The 13,356-nt window shown below is 36.1% G+C and overlaps 1 protein-coding gene across 4 annotated transcripts in view; it reads right to left on the reverse strand.

Moving 5' to 3' along the window:
• RAPGEF4 (Rap guanine nucleotide exchange factor 4) overlaps window positions 1-13,356 on the reverse strand; it is a 143,732-nt gene that overhangs the window by 111,490 nt on the left and 18,886 nt on the right. For 3 of the 4 annotated variants that reach the window (XM_026852181.1, XM_026852180.1, XM_026852179.1), the window contains exon 1: window positions 2,813-3,018. The exons of the other annotated variant lie outside the window; for it this stretch is intronic. The gene's annotated coding sequence lies outside the window, so the exon portion shown is untranslated. Of the gene's footprint in view, window positions 1-2,812; window positions 3,019-13,356 lie in introns of those variants that run through there. 4 annotated transcript variants of the gene reach the window in all.

Here is a 13,356-nt window from a genome sequence, read left to right on the forward strand (position 1 = left end):
TCACTGAACTCGAAGGGCTCCTTCTTGAGGCAATATAGCTTTCTTTAGCGACCATCACAGATATAGTAGAGGCCAGACTTCCAAATTCAAGTGGAAGATGTACTGTTTTGTAGACAAAAAACTAGAAGAAAAGCTATTTAATCAAAACAATTTGATCTCCTATGATTATATTCAGGTATTTTTCTCAAGACAGCCTTTCATTTGAGATACCACCACAGGGCTCACACTGCTTTAGGGTTTCAGGCCCTGCTGTGGTTATCTTGGTTAATGGGAACTTTCCCATTAAGCTCAATGGAAGCAAGAATATTTTGTATGTCATTTGCCTGAATATCGTAGGTATAAGCAAATTCAATATACATTCAATATGCATTGAATAATTGGCATCAGTGAGCCCCCTGCAGGGATAGTGTCCATTAGCACACTTTTATCTAAAGTACTAACTTCATTAGCATAAATTTATTGACTAAACTGAAGGTGGAAATGAAGACCAGGTTGGAGTCTAGTGCTTACAGATAACAGGTGAACACTCAGCATAATAAACAGATAAACTCAGAATTTCACTCCAGAGGGTGTGCCTTGTTTTGACTAATGGAAACTGCATCCAAGACCAAATTCAGCCTACAAAAGGCACTCAGTAAAATTTGTCTCATTAACTAAAAAGGAAACTTAAAAGAAGCAGTAACCTAAGTCCAGTTTTGTCACAAGCAATACAACTCATTTAGCACTGTGACTGCATTATGAAACTTCACAGAAACACACCGAAGCAAATGTTTGTTTTAAGATCACAATATGAACATAACTGTAGACTATCTTAGCAGACATAGCACTTCAACTGTTGAAAATAACATTGGAAGGAATCTTTACAAACTGTGTCCAGCTACAAGAAAAGGAAAACTACTTACTTGTTTCATTATCTTTGTAAACCAGAATAATCTCCTGCTGTTCCAACAAACACATATCACAGAAAAAAAGAGATGCCTTTATTTTACCAACAGAAGCCCGACTCCATTAAGAGGAGCCAGATTGATTATATTATTGTGTCACACATGAAAAGAGAATATTTCACAGAACAAAAATACAGAAATCTTTGCCATGGAGTTTACAACTTAATACCACATTGGGTACATTAGTAACATCAAAGAAATCACCAATCCTCTTTGCTTCCTGTTGCCATACAGCTTTCCTCTCTTCTTGTGTTTATTATTTTGTAAGTCAGACTGTAAAAGGTATGTGTTCCCAATGGGACCTCAGCTTCAGGGGCTGAGAGCTTGTGTGATTATGCATATGCATATTTTGTAGAAAAATAAACTCTCCACTTGGTCCATATTTCATCTGTCAGTTGCCCAGGTTGGTTATTTATTCTGTTGTGAAGAATGAGCATCCTTTTTGCCAGAAAGACTTTCTCCATTCTCATCTATCATTCGCGAAGTGAAGTTGCCACTATTAATAGTTAAATCGTAGCTTTTGTTTTGGCCAAGACCTACAAAAAATATGTGTGTCTCAAGACCTGAAACTGGCCCACATTCTATCTCTGTGAAGCCATCCAATTATCCTTATATTTTTCAGTTGTCACAAAAATAAACACATGCAGACTGCTTCTGTTTTTAAGCCTCCTGTTATTATATTTGACCATAGCTACAACCCTATAAAATAAATGGCTGTTCTTCTGTATCTTTACACTTAACTTGATATCAAGTTCCTATCACTGAAGCATCCTTCACTCCTCCTTTTTCATATTTCATAAATTTGCTTGCTTGAAGCCCCTATCTTTCACTAAAAACAAATAAAGACATAAAGCTTTATTAGTTTTTTTTTAAGAAGTCCTTCTGAATTTCCTCCACTTTCAGGCTGCACAGCAAGACCTGTCTTGGGGTTTCCCTGCCTCCTTACCTAAAGCCATGAGAGAGAGCCTGAGATTCCACATCAATAGCTTTTGCTATACATTTTTTCTCTTTGAACAAAACATCACCTTAACATCTGAACTGTAGAATTCCACCTTTCCTTTTTATTTTCCCATGCATTATTTAAACATGATGCTCTGAATTCTACAATTAGGGTATTCCTGGATAGCTACAATCAACATCTTTATAGTCTGATACAGCAGGAAATGTGGGCTATCCAGGATAGTTTCACACATTTGTTTGCTGTATAGTAGCCTCAATTTAAATATGATAATTTAATTTAGTCAAAAATGAACTGAAATCAGATTTACTGCAAAAACTTTTAAAATTTAATTTTCAGACAAGCAATCAATGCTTATTCAGTTTCCATCTTATTCCTGTCTCCCCTTTTTGCAGATGCTTAAGTGACATTAAATTAAACAATTGCACAAATTTTAAAAAACATAGGAAAATTACCATCTGCACTTAATTCAGGAATAAAAAGGTCCAGAGAAATCCCTCTTTATGAGCATTTTTCTTAACAGAAAGAATAAAAACATGCAAAAATTCTCATGGTAGAGTAATATATATATATATTTATTTGTGGCATTCTGTCTTTCAAACCCTTTTGAAAAGATGACAGAAATGAAGAAGAGAGATCTTACTATCATCTCACCCCAAACCTTACTCTATTTCTGAGATATGACTGTTAGGATTAAATATCAAAACATCTTCAAGGAAAGAACTATGTTGAGATACACAGTAATAAAGCTCATTATTATTCACAGACATAAACAGTATCAAACTATTATCTGCTCAGTATTATACTCCACTCCATTATATTTCCCCTAAAATCTATGCAAAATAAAAATATAATCTTGTAAACAACAATAATTACAACAGAATGAAACAAAAAAATAAACTGAACTTACATTGATGTGTTATTATAGGTCCTGCACAGCAAGTAGCCCTAAGGGTACATTTTAGGTTTTTTATCCATGCTCGGTTCTTGTTGCTGATGTGACCACTTAGGCACATGGTCAAGTTGCAATCAGCTTCTCTCTTAGTGATGTATGAGAGCTGTGCTGATTTATCTAGTCCTTCTGCAGCAGATTAGCACTAATGTTTCTGCTTCTGCATCCTACCTTTCTTTAGCGGTAGACTCTGCATTATCATTGGCAATCCGAATTAAAGAGCCAGTGAATGTAGCACAATTTTTTTTTCTTTCTGAAACCACTGCAAAGCAGGTAGTCTCACACAAATACCATGTTTTTATCTACTGTGCCTCTTTTTTTGAATCTTTGGCAAGAACAGTAGTCAGAGAAACAGAAGAATGGTTCCAGTAAGTCTGCTATAGTATTTTTGTGATTTATTCTGTTAAAGGAATATTCTCCTATGCAGATGGCCCTAGGCAAAAGACAGCTGTAATACACCAATATTTCAGCCAAAACTATGGGATTTTCACTTTGTAACAGAAAGGTATTTTATGCATGCAGTGAAATTCTAGTTTATCCCAAAGAACTGGACAATGTGAAATTAATTCATGCAAACAAGGCTTATGAAAAAAAAGCAAGTTAAGTACCTTATATGTTAAGGGTATTTAACATATAAATTAATTTGGTTAAAAATTATTTCTGAGCCTTACTGTGTATGTGTTCATTACTAATTCTCTCTTTTCTCCTTAGGATCGACATATTTTACACTATGGAATTGTTGAATTCAGCTATTAAAAGTATTACAAAGAACCTGACTAAACCTTGTTGTTAGTATTTTGACTTTCCAGTAAACAAATAGTAATTTAGCAGTAAAATGCAATTGTTAATTCATGATCTCTTCAATTCAAGGCACCATAAGATACAGCTGTTTAAATTTTCATTAGGACTTTGAAAAATATTTAGGAAAAAATGGATGTCTTAGACCATCTAGTCTTGAAAATGTGAATTCTGACAAGTTTGCTCACTGTCAAAATGATTTACATCACTGCTGTTCCTAGCTGCTACTCTTTCTGATCACAGAAGATAAGCATCCCTCTCTGTTTTTAAGAAACAAATGCAATACCTGAATACTGAACAAGAAATAAGTGCCACTTAAACATTCATAATATTTGAATAGCAGAAAAATTTCAGCCATTCATAAAGACCTATTCTCTGTCTATTATCAGCATTCATTTTAGAAAACCTTTACGTGGAGTGTCTTACCCTAAAGAGGAAACCAGGAAAGAAAGAAGGAATAGAATTAACTCATTAGTTTGTAATAAACCCTAAAAAAAGTGGGGCTATTTTTGCTCTGATTTGAAAGTATACTGTGGCAAAATGTGGCAACATCCATTTTGAAGTGTTTTCTGGATTTTACATGTACTTATTTTTAACCTGCGACAAGAGCACAGCAACCTTGGGAACAGAATGTAGCAAAGACCTAAGCATGCTCATCAGCACAGAATTGTTACAAAGGCAGTTTTAGATCTAGGTGTGGGACTGCACATGACTTCTTCAGGTTTCCCCAACTTTCCTCCTCTTTTTGTGTGTTGTTGATAAGGAATGAAACAGGTGACTGCAGAAGGGCAGTCAAAAGCCAGAATGAGAATTTCCTCAGGAAAGGTATCTGAAAAAAAAGTTTCAAAGCATCCCAAATGCTGAGCTGCCAGCAGCTGGCTAAACAGAAAAACTGAGGAGCTGATTCAACTTCAATCCCATGCCATCCCAGCCCTCAGGCAGCTCCTTGCAAATGCTGAGTAATCATTTATGACTGAATTTGAGCAGTCCCTCCAGATGATAGGTGCCTACCACCAGACATTCAAAGAACTGAAGGTCTCTATTTCAAGAGAGATGGAGGTGGGGTGCTGCGTTTCCTTCTGGCTTTGAATCCTCCTCAGGACCGGACTCACCAAAAGAGCAACTCTACCTTCAGTTGCCTTCTCTGGGGAAGGAGATTCAGATTCCCAACTCTCATTGCCCAGGACAGTGTCCTAAAGAAATACCTTGACTCTACTAGCAGTACTCCAGCTAGGAGTTCTCCTCTCCCTCTCTGGAGAAACATGCTACAGTACCAAAAAAGAATTAAAGAGGTACTACATCAGAGAGGGGACAGAACGAAGCTGACCTTCCTGACTGGCTTCCACCAAGAAAAAGGAGCGTGACATGGATGTGGCAAGCAAAAGTGAAAAGTGCTGTCAATTCTAAAGGCAGTATCAGTTGTAAGGACAATTTTTCGCTAAGAACCGGAACAAAATTTGGACCTCACAGTTTCATTTGGGTCTTTGATGTACTAGGAAAACAGTATTTAGCCAAAATACAACAATCTGGTGTAGCAATAGCATTAGAGCTGTTATTGCAGCTACATATAGAAAATTTCTCTAAAAAATAAAATTCAACCTCATTTTTGCCCCCAGATCCCCATTAGAAGTTTGTTTTAGAACCTCAGTGCTCTGATGGTTAGAAACTTCTAGTGTACACTCAAGCTGCATTAGTAACCACCTGCTCCCGAGCAGCACTGTCCTTTTAGTTTATTTCCCCTGAACAGTGGTCTTACATATTTATAGACAGCAATAATACCCCTATCAGCATTCACATCAACAGATTAACCAAGATGTGCTCATTTAGTCTTATCACATAAAAGAGACACTCCATGTCCCTTACCATGGTAGTCCTCAGCACATATCCCAGTTTGAGTTCATCTCTTCTAAATGTGGGTGAGCAGAACCATATATACTATGTTCTACTCAAGGACTTACCACAGAATTTATTTTAGTAGACCAAACAAACTGTGGTTTTAATAGATTTTTGCAATAAAATTTAAACCTCCTACCATCTCATCTCCAGCAGATAAAGACTATAACAGCTCTATCTGTGATGGAATTCTGACATACACCAACTGGGATGTGTTAATATGTATTTTTTCTGCTAGAGGCCATGAAGTAAGAATCATTATCAATCTTCACTGACTTATGTCAAGCAAAAATATGAATATAACATTACTGCTGGCCCACTTGCTTAACTCCCAATTATTTACTGAAACAACATGTTGGTTTGATAACATAATTTCGAGTTCTCTCAACAAAGTTGGTTCCATATCTATTCAGCAGGGAGAATAAAGAATAGCCGTTGTATCACTGTTTGGCACTAAAAAGCATCATCTGTCCTTCCTAAACCCCAGTGGTTTGCTTAAGTGTTACACATAGGCTATGCAAATGACACACTAATACTTCAAACATGCAAATGGATTATATGTATTTCTACAGGAAATTACTCAAGGCAATTGAGAGTGTAAAGTCAAACAAATTATCATCTATAATTGAAAACATGCAAGTAACTTTTAATTAAATATGACTTCTCTAATGAAAAAACCCCACATTAAAACCTTACTAAAAGGGAGGATAGCTAATTGGGGAAAAAAAGGAATGAACAAAACAATGTTTTGCAAAGAGGGCGTTGCTCAGGAAAAAATACTATTTAAAAAGCAGACTTTTAGATGTATTTCTGATTTATTATTGATTCCAAGCCCACTTTAATTTCAAGCAAATAAACACATGCAGCTAAAAAAATGCAAGTTCTCAAAACCACAGATAAGATATCAGAGTGCTTACTTATGCAAGTAACTAATTTGTAAAATTTCTTCCTCCCAGACTCAATCCAATATTTAACATTTTACAAACCTAGCAAAAACTACACACCAAAAAACCCACAGAATTTTTAAGCCACAGTAAGAGTCCCATCACAGAAGGGGCACCTAGCTGTGTGTGCTGAGACCCCAAGACAGCAAAGGGCAATCTTTTCAGTTGAGAATCTGTGTGTTCAAGTGTTGCCCATGATACTTGTTGAGCCATTCAACAACCACCAAAAAGCTTTCAAGAAACCAGTACACTGTCTTCTCATTTTGTAAACGGAGAAAGCAAGGGGGTGAAATTAAATGTCTTGATCAAAATTGCAAGAAGACTTATGATTTTCATGACACAGGTTTACATGACCTGAGCTGGCACATCTTAGGCTTTCCATGGGTAAAACAAAGGAATTTACGGGTTGTCTATCTAATCAGTGAAGAGCTTTCCTCCCATGGAACACTGCTATGACATGTAAAAATTAATGGAATATACTACAAGTTTCAAAAGGCCAACTCAGAGTTTGCCCTACATTTTAACCTCAGTCAGCAAATCATTCTAGGGATAATACAATTTATGCCAGCAAAAGCTCTTTTGCAACTATTTCTTACACCAGTCACCCATTAGGATAACAAACCCCCTGTTTACCCAGCCTAACACTATGACATTTTCCCCCAACCCTGCCAGCAAAATTTTAGTATAGACCTGGATTTAGTGAATAGAAGACAAACTAATCAATAATGTGTAGTGAAAATAAATCAGTAGGAACAGTTTAATCCCAGGTATCCAGTTTACATTTCGAGGTTCCCTCTACAAGAAAAAGAGCAGGGAAAACCAAGAAAAGCTCTCTGCAAGATAAATAGGGACCATTCTTTCAAAATAAAAGTTGAGATGGGATTTGTAATACAGAGATCCCTAAAAACCAGGGGAATCTACTAGCTGTAAATTGCACAGGCCACAATGGGCTACATAAGCGGCAAGGATCAACTAAGAACAAAATAGAAGAGATTATATGCTGTCCCACAGGCTACAGAACCCACCTGTCAAACAACATGGTACTGAGAATCACTGGAAAAAGCTGAATAAAGCACAAGCCTAAATCTTATCCTTCCAAATAGCTAACAGTCAGCCTCATGTTCTTCCTTAGAACAACAATGTTACAATGAAGTTGTAATTTCTCACTTTCCTCAAAATGTCTCTATATGTCTGCTTGCATTTTAGTGTCAGTGTTGTGAAATGTCCTCTTCCACTTCCCACATCAGATCAGACTACAGGTTGAAGAAATAAAGGTTGACAGTTATAAACTGTCTTACTGCATGGCAACATAACATTGTGTTTTATTCCTTGATTTCCCTTAAAGAATATTTGGCATGCTGCATCTATCATTAAATGTATATTTAATAACCAAGAGAGATAAACTTAGCTTTAAAGTCTTCAAGCCCAGCCAGATGAAATAGTTTCTTCAATTGAGAACAGTGCACCTGCCCAACGGACAGATACACCCTCAAAGAAAAGATGTTAAGCTTCAGAAAGCTCATGTGTAAACACCATTGTAAGATACATTTTAGACCACACTTAGAAAAAATATTAGAGAGGGAGAAAACCCAAATTGGGTGAAGAGAAGAGGGAAAAATTGTTTTGGCAAATGTAGACAGCTATCCTAGGTAAAGAGGTAACATTACATACAGTGAATGTGGGACAGGTTTCTTATTCAGAGATCGTCATGAGCTATGTATTATAACCTCCACTTGCAACTAAGTTTGGATTCAGTGACATGCTAAATACACTGATTCTTTTCAGTGGGAGATTCTTTTCACGTTTTTCTTTGTTTTTAACAAGCCTGGATTTGTTTACAAGAACTCATGATACTTAGTGCATTTTTTTTCACTTTTCTGGGCAGAAAAGCTTTTATAATGTTCTAGTTCCTAGCACCTCCCTCTAATCTCAATCAGTAAGACTAGTATAGGCAGTTTTCTCAAAGAAGTGTGCTGCAAAAAGTAAAGATAATCATGCACTAGTAAAAAGCCAGGAGGCCAAAAAGGAGATGGACCTGGTACTAAAAATTTCTTGACAAATGAGCTATGGTTGTTTAACATTATGATTTTGGAAATCAAAGGCACTGTGAGAACATAAGTGAGTAATTGTCAGGCGGTCAAAGAGCGTCAGGTTTGTTGAGCAGGCACAGAAACAAGAAATATTTGTTTCAGTTGTGTCAGAGGAATGAGCATATCATTAATAATCAAACTTCTGATGAGCAATTTCATTCTGAAAACAGAATGAAGTTGCTTAGAATACTTTCATTTGAATATTTACAGAAATCCTGCATAGAAGGAGATGGGAAATAATATCTGCTAGTCATTGAAACCAACTGTGCATACTTTGAATGTTGCAGCTTCTGGAAAATACAGTGTATAATTATTGAATTTCTGCTTTGTCTTCCTGACCTTGATTAGCTGGTACTAAACAGTTAGCCAGGCAATTTTTGATTGGAGAACAAAACGTGACATGAAGCAAAAAGGTGAAGTTGGAGGTGAACTTGGGGTCATTCTTTCTTCCACACTTTCTTGCAACATGGGCACAAAGGGATACTCCACAAATACCAGAACACATCTGCAACATGTGGAAATAAATACTTTATCATATTACAGAGTAACCAACAGTATTCACTGAGACAAGAGATCATTCAGACTTTATGGTTTTGATTTATTTAATGATGCAGATATTGGTAGAGGGGCAAATGTAGCAGAACAATAATCATAAGAGGTCATTGTGAGGCAGCGCCAATAAAAACCTTAATTTAAATGTTAGCAGATGTGCCAAAGAATAATGGAATGCAGGTTGCACCAGTTCATGCTGTGGTGAATTTTTCCCTTGGACAGCTAGGAATAAATCAGGAGAGGAATGAAAACAGGTAAGAGAAAAATAATTGGAACTGTATATTCTTGTCAATACTTTATTCTCTAATACACTTTTTCTTCTTTCATTTGAGAGTGAAATTCACAATTTATTCTGTAAACCTTTAAAATACCAGAACTGCAGTAATTCTTCACTATTTTCCACCCAGTGCACATGAATGGCATAATTTACACCACCACTAGTCACTTTAGTACAGACCAGGCTGTATCTAGCACCATGTGCTAAGGTACTTTACAATTAACATAAAGCCAAAAACACCTGGAAATTACTTTTTTAAGAGTTGAGCAGTAAACATTACTACAGTTACATCAGAGAGCCCTACTCATAGCTAGCAGAAACAAATCTATAAAGCAGCTGAAGTGTTTTAACCAAAGTTGAAGGCTTTACATGGGGGTGCTGTTGGTTTTTGATTTTAATCACTAAAGTAGTAGAAGAAAGAAATGCAGTAGCTGTCACATATTTGGATATCAGTAAATTATTTAATAGTCATAGCTCACCTTAAAAAATCTGAAAATGCCTTGGGTAGAAGCACTGTCATGAAAATTAACAATTGGCTAAATGACAGCAAACAAAAGATAATGAAACATGGCAACACATTAAAAGGTGTCTAAATACTAAAGGGATGGGTTCTGATTTTGGGTTTTTTTATTCATAATCTCAAAGGGAGGATAAAAAACTGGATAACATTATGAAAACACTAGCGAAGGAGAAGATAAAAACACTGGACAAAAAATAAATATAATACATAAGGCTCTAGGGAATTAGCAATGCTGAGGAAAAGATCCATTTGGAAAAATTCAATGGAGATATCATTTACATAGAGCTAGTCTAGGAAGCTATAATCCTGAACATAACCAGGAGTAAACAGCATACCTCCCACTGCCGTCATTTCTAGCTCTATACAAATATTTATGTAAGTTTAACTACAGTGACAGTCTTTCTTAATACAATAGCAAAACGCTGGTATCTCAACAATTATCAAATTCTGGCATTTAAAAATGATGGTAAACATTGGATTAGGTATGTTCCAGATATAAATGAAAGACAGGGTCATAAAATTTCATGTTCCAGAGAAGTCATACGAAGAAGCATAATGGGATTTCAGAAAAATTAAGAACAGCTGTGATTTTTTTTTTTTAAAGTTATGACAAAACATAGACATGACCACAGTGTGCAAACAGTGAAGGATATAAATACTGAGGATAGAGAAATCATCCAAGGGGCATGAAAGCAGTACATTCAAGAACCAACGAATGAACCCTGAAAACATATTTTGAAGGGGAAAACAGAGTAAATTTGTCCATAGCATGTGATGCACTTGGCTGTGGAATGTTTCTCCAAAAGCAGCACCCATTGACAAGCGATTTGGCATGGGTATTTAAAATGTGCAAAGGCAAAACTTTGGAGAGCGTACAATACAGACCAATAGCTCTCCAGAGGGGAGATGGAGAGAGTGAATGGAATGAGAGAAATGGAAATAAATATCTCATTAAATAAAGACATCATTTTCATTCCAAAAGAAGGGACAGAACCAGTCCTACTCTTGACGGCTGAGAAGAAGGAAGCATGATAGGTTTTTATTATGCGGTACACTATGCTGTTACAATCCATTTTTACAATACAAAGAGTCCATCAAGGGCTCTTCTACAAGCTTCTCTGAAATAGCAGGTATTGGTCACAGCAAGAGACAGAAGACACAGTATGTGGAGCCTTTTGTCACAGACACAGCAAATTCTACTGTCCATTATTGCAATGAAATTAGTGTAATTGGACAGGTTTGGCTTAAGAATACGATGACTTTCTACATAATGTTAACAACAGTAAACACAACTTAATGGAGCTCCACCATCTTGTTTTAAGATTCCAAATACTTATTCCATGCTGCTGCTCTTTCACCATGCAGAGTATCTAACAAAATAAGAATATTTTCCCCCCACTTCTCTTACACAGCAGTATGTGATTAATGTCCAGTGCAAATAAATGAGCGCCACTGTGGCAGTAGAATGCCAAGATAAAGGTCCCACTACAGAAGACAGCACGTTCATGACCAGTAATGCAACACATGCCCTGCTTACAGTTTGAAAATTAAACTAGCAACATTAAGAGATTTTCTTTTCTATAGTATCAAAGCTTTCATGTATGTTTCTATTTATTTTCATCATGCTGAGAAATCTGACTTTGGGGACAGTCACATGGGCATCTTTTATAGCAAATTCTACTCACACAAAGCAAGCCATTCAAAATGTCCATTTAAAAAGAACACATCTCATATAAAGATAGAATTCATTATTACTTTAACAGCTTTCAAAGTAAGAGTTGCTTTTTCCTTCTGCATAAAGCTCTTTAGCATACTAAATTAATAATTTCATTTGTACATGTGGCAACAGCATTATCAGATAATGAAGATAGGCATATGTAGACTGAAATAAAGAACAGTAAGTTTTAGCAGTAAAGGTATATATTAATTAGCAAGGACAGAAGAAACATGCTAAAACTTTGCATTAGCTGGACACAAGATAGAATAAATAGTCTATCACAGTCAAGAGTCTACTTCTTTCTAGACATTTGATATTATTTTTACATATAGCATAAAGGGTAAGCTTTGTCATTGTTCATCTTCAGGGAAGGAGGGAGATACAGAGTACCTCTCCATCTCCCTGCAAAAACTACTTGAAACAGAACAGCATCACAAGGGTTGCTTTTTGTGGGTCTATTGTTTTCTCACACATCAAAAAGCATAAAATTCATACTAGTAGTATTAATTATTTTGTTAAATAAAGAGGGAAAATGTAACTCACGGTCTGCTTCTGGGTATCACAACCATTCATTACCTTTTATTCAATACAGATTAACTCAGTTTTGTCCAGTGAATGGATACGAGGAAAGATAACTCACCTACTATTCTGTAATGATACTTGGATTAACAATACAGATGCCCATGTAAAATCAATCCCTTAGAGAATTCTTATGCTAGTAAAATCTGTATTCCTACCATTGCTAGTGCTTGAAGCATTTTCAGGATTTCCTGTCTCACACCTTTACATAATTTTAGAGTACAAAGATGACAACAATCAATATCAACAATATCAATACTTGTGGGCTGACTGGTAGTATGCATCATTTTCAGAAGTCATATCAAGTAACTCTTCAGAAAGGTTAAAAGGCAGAAAAATCCACATTCTGTTGGTACAACAGGAAAAGTCTGTCTCTCAGAATAAAATTACACAAAGTACATTTTGCATATGAGATCAAATGGAAGCAACACCCTCTATAAGGCAACTCCATACAGCAGGTGTATGTAAATACATCAGACAGAAACAACCTGCAAAGATGAGAGTTTTCATGTGAATTTCTGTTGTAATCTCAAAGCATATAATCTTTCAACCATACCTCAGCAACAGCACAAGTAAAAGCCCCAGCTATTATATGCTCAGATTGAAGTGATAAAGCATTCTTTGATAAAGCGTTATGTAAAATGGGTACCTTCTCAGTAATCAAATCTGCTACTCCATCAGTGTATTCAGACGTATTTGCTTAATTGTCTACACTTTTACTACATTTCACTCCTTTAGCTCTGCAGATCCAATGTACTAAGAAATACCAAGTGATGGCATAATTCTCACCAACTTCAACAGTGTAAGAATTATTTCATAACTGCTTGGTGATCCCTGGTTATCAAATAGGATGTAAATGTCACATATAAACCTAAGAAGAAATACCCAATGAACTCTTAACTAGAGATCTACAAAACCAGCACTAAATACTAGCAGGAACAAAAGTGACAAATGCAGAAAGAGAAATCATATTCATAAATCTGTGTAAGAGACGCTACTGGAAAACTGCCTGAGAATGATGGCAGAAAGAAAAAAGGCCTTTGAAAAATGTTTCATGCTTCTAGAGAGGACATGGGCTTGAAGGGTATTGGCAGAAAGAAAGAAAGAAGAGAGAAAATAAGCCTGTACTGAG

The sequence above is a fragment of the Athene cunicularia genome, assembly GCF_003259725.1.
Source record: "Athene cunicularia isolate RWA chromosome 7 unlocalized genomic scaffold, athCun1 chr7_part1, whole genome shotgun sequence".
Lineage (NCBI taxonomy): Eukaryota > Metazoa > Chordata > Aves > Strigiformes > Strigidae > Athene > Athene cunicularia.